This window comes from Vicia villosa, unplaced genomic scaffold (genome assembly GCF_029867415.1).
Source record: "Vicia villosa cultivar HV-30 ecotype Madison, WI unplaced genomic scaffold, Vvil1.0 ctg.002800F_1_1, whole genome shotgun sequence".
Lineage (NCBI taxonomy): Eukaryota > Viridiplantae > Streptophyta > Magnoliopsida > Fabales > Fabaceae > Vicia > Vicia villosa.
In genome coordinates, this window is record NW_026706035.1 from 253,578 (window position 1) to 262,433 (window position 8,856).

The following is an 8,856-nucleotide window of genomic DNA, read 5'->3' on the forward strand; positions in this document are numbered from 1 at the left end:
TGAATAGAATCTCCTTCAACCTCTATATAACAGAGCTCCCTCTCCATTCAGCATTTTTTCTGGACTCTCATTCTTCCCTCAATCTCCATTCTTCACTCATCATCATTCAGCTCCTTCACCATCACACGTTCACTCCCACGATTCTTCACACTCTCTTCATCTTCACCATTTTTCACTCTTCAAACTTCATCTTCCACCTCCTTCAAATCTCTCATTCTCTCTGATCCAATTCACCAGTAGCTCATAACAGAAAAGTAACAAACTTCATCTTCGACTTTCCATTGACCACTCTCTCCAATCTTCTTCAATTTCTCTTTCTCGATCTCCATCACCACCTGCTTCAATACCTCTTCACACTCTTCAATCACAACGAAAACCAGAAACGCTTTTCATCTTCATCGCAACAACATCACGTTCTCACCTACAAATAACAACAACAACAACGTATAGCAAACGTCAAATCGCAGAAAGAAGAAGAAGATGAAATCAGAAAAACAACAAGGAGAGAGAGAATCGATTGAAACTTACTGATTCTTCGAAGGCTTTTGGATTTCATTACATACTCCTCCAAATTTGAAGAACGTCGAATTTTCTTCGAATTCTGAATGGTTCAATTTGAATCGAGAGATGGAGCCGAGAGAGGTTTGAACGGGGAAGGGATGAGATAATCGCCGCCGCGGTGTTTCGATCGGAGAAGATTGAGACGAAGATCCTGCTGCCGTCGATTGAGAGAGGGAGAGAGTTTCTTCGTCAAGAATCTGAAAGGTCACAATCCGGTAACAACCCTAAGCCCTCTTTTATGATTTCTAATTATTTTTTAATTGATATTAGGCTTTAATTGTTTTTTATTGGAGACTAATTGTAAGTCAGTAAGGTAAATAACGAAGATTGAATCATAAATCTTGGAATTGATAATAAAAATCTGAAATAAAATTCAATATGGATCAAACCATTGGGCCATTCCGCGACTTGCTTGTCTACACCCCCATAGGAGCCCATACTCTTTTTTTGCTGATCAGAAAAATAACAAAAACAATGCTGTTGGGCTATTTCCCATTGGGCCCTGCGCCTTACTACTGAGTCACACCTTGATTCAGATTACACTCTCTGCCTACATGTTTTCCTCATTAGAATTTAGGTTTTCTTAACATAGTTTTCTCTTATTTTTAGTGATAAAAAACATGGTAATCACCATTAAAACTTGTTAGATTTTTAGGCCACTTTTAGAATTAATTTTAGTCTTAGAATTTTCTCTTAGAAAACTCATTAAAATTAGTAAATTTTAGCTTTTTCTTTACTTAATTTTTCTATTTTTTAGGAGATAAAAAATGCCATAAAATCATAATAAAATTTGTTAGGTTCTAGGAGTTAATCGTGATACTATTTTGTTAGATTTTAGAAATGAATCGTATAGTTTATTTTGGTAGCATTTTGATGATAAAAAATGACATGAAAACACTAGTTTAGGCTTATTAAAATTTAGTTTTTTTAGTACAATTTAGGCTTGAATTAGAAATCCCTTAACACTAAAAAACTCATAAAAATAGTAGTTTTTTTTAGGTTAACTTTGTACTAATGCTTGAATTGTTTTTGTATCATTTCCATGTTATTTTTTGTATAATTGTTGTGTGATTTTGTTACTTGTTTTTGGCCATATTTCGGCCTACTTTGTGAATACCATTTTAATGCTCCCTTTAGAATTAGAAGTAGGAATTAGAATAACTTAGATTAGAGAATAGGTTAGTTCCCCTTTGTTCATTCTTTTTCTTTTTTAACATTAAAACATTAATAAATAAAGATACGAATCACATTAAGAAAGTGATAGAGAAATGAGTGGGATTCATTCCCTAATCTGTTTCTCAATCGCTTAGTGGCATAGAAATGAGTGGGATCCATTCCCTAATCTGTTTCTCGGTCACTATTTAATGGGAGAGAAATGAGTGGGATTCATTCCCTAATCTGTTTCTCAAACATTAATTAATAGGAGAGAAGTGAGTGGGATTCATTCCCTAATCTGCTTCTCGATCATTACATAATGGGATAGAAGTGAGTGGGATTCATTCCCTAATCTTCTTCTCGATCATTATACATTTTATGTGATTCTAATCGCAAATAAATTCCCCCTTAAAAAAAACACTCAACCAAAAACATTTAAAACACTTAATAAAGGCTCGAATTAAAACAAAGTGACGAAGTGGTGCGAAACCTTGTATTGGGTTTTGTTCATCATGTAGTTACGTAAAAAACACAAACCCAAGTTCACTCTTTTGCCTTGTTAGGCGCTTAAGAACATGTTAAGTCCTTTCCAAAACTAGGCGTATAAGTCTCCAAAGGTCGAGCATCGTGGATTGTGACCTTAACCGCTGTTCAACTAAAAAACACAAAACAAATGGAAACTATGGAGCCGAACTACGGTCGCTCTGATTCCTTGTAAGGGATACGTAGGCATTGGGTCGCGGGGCCTAAGCGAGCACACTTGTAAATAATTCCTTCTTTTCCCCGTATTTCTTTTGCATTCATTCGCATTTAGGTTTTAGACATAGATACACCCTTTAGATAGAAGCAAACATAGGTGGATACCATCGAGTACGATGGGCGTGAGGGGTGCTAGCACCTTCCCCTTGCGTAACCGACTCCCGTACCCTATTCTCTGGTCGAAAGACCTTTTTCTTGTTCCGAGTTAGGTTCCTGGTATTCCTTTCCCTTATGGGATAAATATATTGGTGGCGACTCTGATTCCATTTTTCGCGGTAGCGACAGCTGGCGACTTCACTGGGGACGTTGCTAGACCTGTGCTGGTCCGTTCTTAGCGAGTCGATCCTAGCCTTTGTTTGTTTGTTTATTGGGTGTTTCTTTGTTTGTTTGTTTATTTGTTTATATGTTGTATATATGCATATCATGTTTATTTCTGTTTGCACATCATGCATATGGATTATATTCTGTGTTCCTTGGGGTCTTCTGTTCTGTTTTGCAGGTTGGGTGGGTTGTTCTATGAGGTAAAAGGCCCAATACCCAGGCCAGAGTTAACACATAGGATACCTAGGATAGAGTGGATAGTCATGAAGCCAACAGAATGTCAGGTTCTGTTGATTGCGATCATGAGACCCACGACCAGCTGAGACTCGAATGGGATACCGTTGTTGGCATGTATTTGCAACAATGATGGTGTTTCAGGAGAGTTGTTAACGCTGGAGACCTTTTGACCTACCTTGACCTAGATTCACCTGTGAGTGGGGTGGGATATACATGACAGGTACCGTTGGTAACTATTCTATTCTGTTGGTGACTATTGGTTCTCCTGGTATTCAAAAAGGTGTCGGACCTTTGATCTCACGACATTTGACCTACCGAGGCTTTATATCAGTTATTCAGAGGATTGTATAGTGGTTACTCGGATTATATGGACCTTGATCCCATGCTTTTGCATTGCATAACATTATCACTTTATCCATTTCATTTGTGGGGGATTCTAAGGTCTATTTCCAAAAAAAAAGAGGAAACGAAAAAAGTAGAAAAAAAACAAAAAAAGTAGAAAAACAAAAAAAGATGGAAAAGAAAAAAAGAAAAGATACTATATGCAAAAAAAAAAAAAAGAGAATAAAAGAGAAACAAAAGTTGATGAAAAGACTTTAGGATCCCTTAGAAATGAAACATGCATTCGCACTATCATACATTTCATGGTTCTATCAGAAGCTTATGGGGGCCCTTTCTACTCAGATTTTGATTTCAACAACAAATTGACTTCTCACCGCTACGTGCTCAAAGATTAACAATGGAACAACTCCGTGAGGACTTAATTCAAACGAGAACAGAAATGGGGATTAACCTGAATCATTGTATGGAGGCTATTCAAGCCCTTGCTGCTAGACACGAAGAGTTGAGACAGGTTCTTCAGAGACCGGATGCAAATGTTAATCTCAACATAGAAGAAGGTCTTGTGAATCAGAATGTCAGTAATACTGTTGAGATTCCAATTCCTATTAAGAAGACTTCGCATCATGAGAATAATTCAGAACTTGAAGCCTTCAGGTTCCCGATTGACGAGTTTGACAAAAGGTTCCACCTCCTGGATGAAAGGTTGAAAGCCATGGAAGGTCGTGACTCCATTGACCTAGATGCTGCTAGTTTGTGCCTAGTGCCTGGTATTAAGATTCCTGCTAAGTTCAAAGTCCCCAACTTCGAGAAGTACAAGTGTACCACGTGTCCAATAGCTCATGTTAAGGCATTTTGCAACAAAATGGCTCCCTATGCTGAGAATGACAAGCTGTTAATGCATTTCTTTCAAGATAGCCTCAGTGGCACATCTCTTGAGTGGTATAATCAACTCGAAAGAACCAATGTTCGAACTTGGAAAGAACTAGCAGAAGCCTTTGTCAAGCGTTACAAGCACAATAGCAACATGGCTCCGACCAGAATGCAACTCCAAGCTTTGACTCAGAAAACTGACGAATCGTTCAGAGAATATGCCCAAAGGTGGAGAGAATTAGCTGCTAGAGTTCAACCTCCACTCTTAGAGAAAGAGCTCACGGATATGTTCAAGGATGTGATGGAAAGTCCGTACTACCAATGTTTGGCTGCATGTAAAGCCTCTGATTTTGCAGAATTGGTTCTCGTCGGAGAACGAATGGAGCATGGTATTAGGAATGGTAATGTCCAAGTTTTTGGTACTCCTTCTGAATTCCATAAGCAAATGAATGAAGAGACCAATGCAGTTTCTGATTATGAAGAGGAATCTCCTGATTATTCTCCTGATCATATCTCTTGTCATGAAGCAGTGGCAGTAACTCTTGTTCAGGATGACCCACAAATCTGTGTTGCAACTCTCAATCAGCCTCCCACTCAGTTTGTTCAACAGAAGCTTATCCCAAAGGATCAATCAGGTCAGTATGTGCCACGAAGGCGGAATTATCAACACAATCGTCACCTACAAGGTAGACAGAGGCATAGAAGGCCAAAAAGAGTGTACGATCCCATTCCTATGACTCGTGATAAGCTGCTTTCTCACTTGATCAATCTTTCCTTGGTAGAACCAAAGCAACCCAAGCAACCAAAGCCTGTTCATTTCCCGTATCATGTGGGACTTGACCCTAATGTTAGTTGTGGCTACCATGCTGGGGCGCCTGGCCATTCGATTGAAGATTGCCAACCATTCAAAGATAAGGTTCAAGACCTGATTGATTCCAAGGCTATCACTTTCATACCCGAGGGCCAAGATTGAAGTTCTCTGTTGACTTAGTGGGTCTTCTGAAGCAATAAGGCCATACGGAGTCAAGTCTCCTCAACTATGGCAATCATCATTTCATTTCCGTATTCTCATTTCAGTACTTCCTATTTTGTGAATGGCTATTTCCTTGTTTGAACCGGTTGGTATGATAATAATAAAAGCACCCCAAATTCTCGAGCAACTTTGTCATAATCTTTTCAAAAAAAGGGAAATCAAGAATGTTTTGTAGAAGCATCTCTCATTCTCGAGGTTCTTATGCTCAGTTGTATCCGTGGAGATTGGTGTTTTAGTTGGTGTTTGAGCTCTCTTTGCAACAAGTAGTCTCTCTAAATTTGGTAACCACGCAAGGTTCCTCCATGTTTGATGGCAAATATTTCTTCAACGAATATGCTTGGGGCTCCCGCACGAGGGATAAGCAAGACGTACTCTTATCTTGAGCATTGCCTCACTCGCATTGCTCAAATCCCTAAAGTAAAAAAAGAGTAAAAAGAAAATAATAATTACAACTCTTGGGCGACTTCGTTGAAGTTTCCTTTTGAAGTAATCTGAAGTTTTTGGAAGGAACTGCAGAAAGTATTCAAGATCAATAAGTCCATACGGAGTCAAGTCTCCTCAATAATGGTCATTCATTTGGTTCTCTACTGCATTTTCATTTGTAATCTTTCTTTGTTTGTTTAAGAATTGCTAGCATGTAAAATTTTGTTAATTTTTGAATGAAAATCATAATACATTGTTATGTTTGTCTTGAAGTAATCCATTCGTTTTCACTCAAAAAAAAAAGTTTTTGGCATTACGATACCAACTTTACTTATATCTTGCTTAGGCAACGAGCGGAGGGAGAATGATGAAAGAAAAAAATGCAAAATCCCTAATTGTGTGTTTTTGAATAAAACCCTACTGATGATGTACAGGCATTGTTTCAAATCCCCAAACACCGGAGATATAAGGGAGATAGACCCTCGTCAACCCCTTTGAGCCTTGAAGTAGGAGTTTCTTTTCTGATCAGAAAAAACCCTTATTTTTAACCCTGGGGCAGGGTAGTGTTCATTTAACTTGATCGAGTGTTCAAAACTCACCAAATGATATACATTCAAGGATACAACAATGGTTATCCTTCCAAAGGTTGAGGAAAATCAAAAATCGTGATGGTTATCCTTCATCTATCAAGATGACAAAAGATGACGATACCACAATGGTAGTCCTTCATCAACCATGGAATGAGGCAGTCGAAATCACTTCCAATGAATCAAAGACAATGTGAGGTCACACGACTTGTTCAAAAAAAAGGCAAGCAAAAAAAAATGAATGAAAAGAAAAATGATGAAAGAAAGATATAGCCATAAAAAGAAAAATGATGGTGAAAATAAAGCAAGAACAAAGTCGTGTGATAATGAATCAGAAGAATAAAAGGTGAGCGACTGCCATGTCCAAAAAACCTCATTGATTCCTCAACCATTTCAAAATTCCTTACGAGGGATGAACACTCATGATTGAGTTAACTGAACTTAGGAGCGGAGAACATCATGAAGGGGGTGGGCACCAAATAATTTTGAGCCTAAAAATCCTTTGTTTCTGAAAACCATGAACCAGGCCAAGTTACAACCCTTAAAAGTCCTAATTGAAGTAGGGTTTATTTCGAAAACACACTCCGAAGAGATAGTGTTTAGCTGACTCCCAATGAAGCGTAACACATATTTATGTTGGTATCGTATGCTCTCTTTATCTTTCATTCACAAGAGGTTGCAACCTTATTTCATAAAAAGTTTGTGTAAACTTCAAGACTAACATAGGCTTTGCATTAGGATTGTCATTCTTATAATTAACATTCTTTTGCATAAAAACATTTGCTTAAACATCAAAGAAGTTTCCATGATGAGAATCCATGAAGAGCTTGGTCATGTCAAAGTAAAAGAGACTTGAGAACTCCGTAGAGAAAAAAAGAAGTCATTTCAGAAATTGATATCAAGGGGCATGTTGTCTGAAGACTCCAGTGAGCATAATGAGTTTATACCTTCTTTGATTGGTTACCCTGGGGGGAGAAGTCTGAATACTCTATTGAGCATGAGCAGTGGATACTCTCTTTGATTGATTACCCTGAAGGTTTTGAAAACTCTATTGAGTGTGGTAAAGTTACTTCCACGATTTGTGGGATCTTAAGGGAAGTAAAACTCAAGGATTCCGATAAGATGTACATAATCAGAAGTAGTCACGACGAGGAATCTCTCTCGTGAGTTCAGCCCATCTGGGGCAAGCAAATCAAGGTTTGACATCTCAAATTCGACCAATCAGGGTTAATCAAGTCGAGGAATCTCTCTCTTGATTTCAATCAATCTGAGGTAGTGACGTCGAGGAATCTCTCAAGCTCACTCAATCTGGGACAGTTACGTCGAGATTCAAAAAAATCTCTTCGAGGATCCGTGGATCATGGGAAAGAATATCTCATATAATTGAATATGCTGGGGCAGAATTACCTCAAGTAAGCATGGTGTAAGGATCCTTTCGAGGCAAACATCTTCGTAGGTCAAGAAGCCTGGGGCATAATCTTTCGGTTTGTATTGAAGAACTGTCATTCACGTGTAAAGTGCAGTTGACCATCACATAATGGAGAAGTATCATAATGCTCTTCCCCAACAAGTTACTCTCTCCCCAAGCATAGGAGTTTGTTTCTCCCTGAAAATCTCCCCCCGAGTATAGGAGTTTATTTCTCCTGAGAGTTTGTTCCATTCCCCGAGCATAGGAGTTTATTTCTCCTAGGAGTTGTTCCGCTTCTCCAAACCGTGGTTCCTTATCTGGATTTCTAATCCCCACCATGGTGGAAAGAGGGAATCGCCCCAAGTTGAAAAATTCTCCAAGCAATGGCACAAGGTGAGAAGTCAGAAGTTACGCTTTGCTTCACAAGTCAATAACCAGAAGGGGTATCTTGAAAGATTGGCATCCCCACAGAGTTTTCAACTCTAAGGGAGTTCTCCCTGGTGTTTATCTCGCCCGAGGTCAAAGATGATATTCGATTGAAAAGATAATGGAATATTCCCTGAAGGGACCCCAACGATTTTGCTCTCTATCACACCAACGCCTTTATTTGGCGCTTTGCATATAGTTTCATTGCATTCACATCGCATTTACAAAAATGCGTAGCATTTCCATGAATATGGAGCATTACGCCATGGAAAAATCAAACATGCATCAATGCATAAGCCAAGTTTGTATTTGCTCCAAAAGCACAAGGTAATATATTCCCAGAAGAAGTCTCACAGTCTCTCTCTAGAGTGGATTAGATACGATGTCTTTTCCCGTCAAGATCTTTATCTGCGGTTATTTCCCGTTTGTCAAGTTCAATCGTTTGGATGATCCATACTTGGTGTGTGGCAATTCGAATGGTTGTCACTCTTGTAGAATTATACCCCGCCTTTCGGCCTGTGGGATCCATGTAGCTCTTATGCTTCGCGAGCATCAATGTTTCCTCGCAAACCCAGAGTTTAATAACATCCCCAATAGAGTCTAGCCACTGCTGGCCTTCTTTGGTCAAGCCCAATGATTATTGGCATACCTTTCAAGTCCCGTGGTTATGGGCATCCTTCGGTCAGGTCTAATTTTGATTAGTCCTCCCCATTCAAGTCCGGTGGTTATCGGCA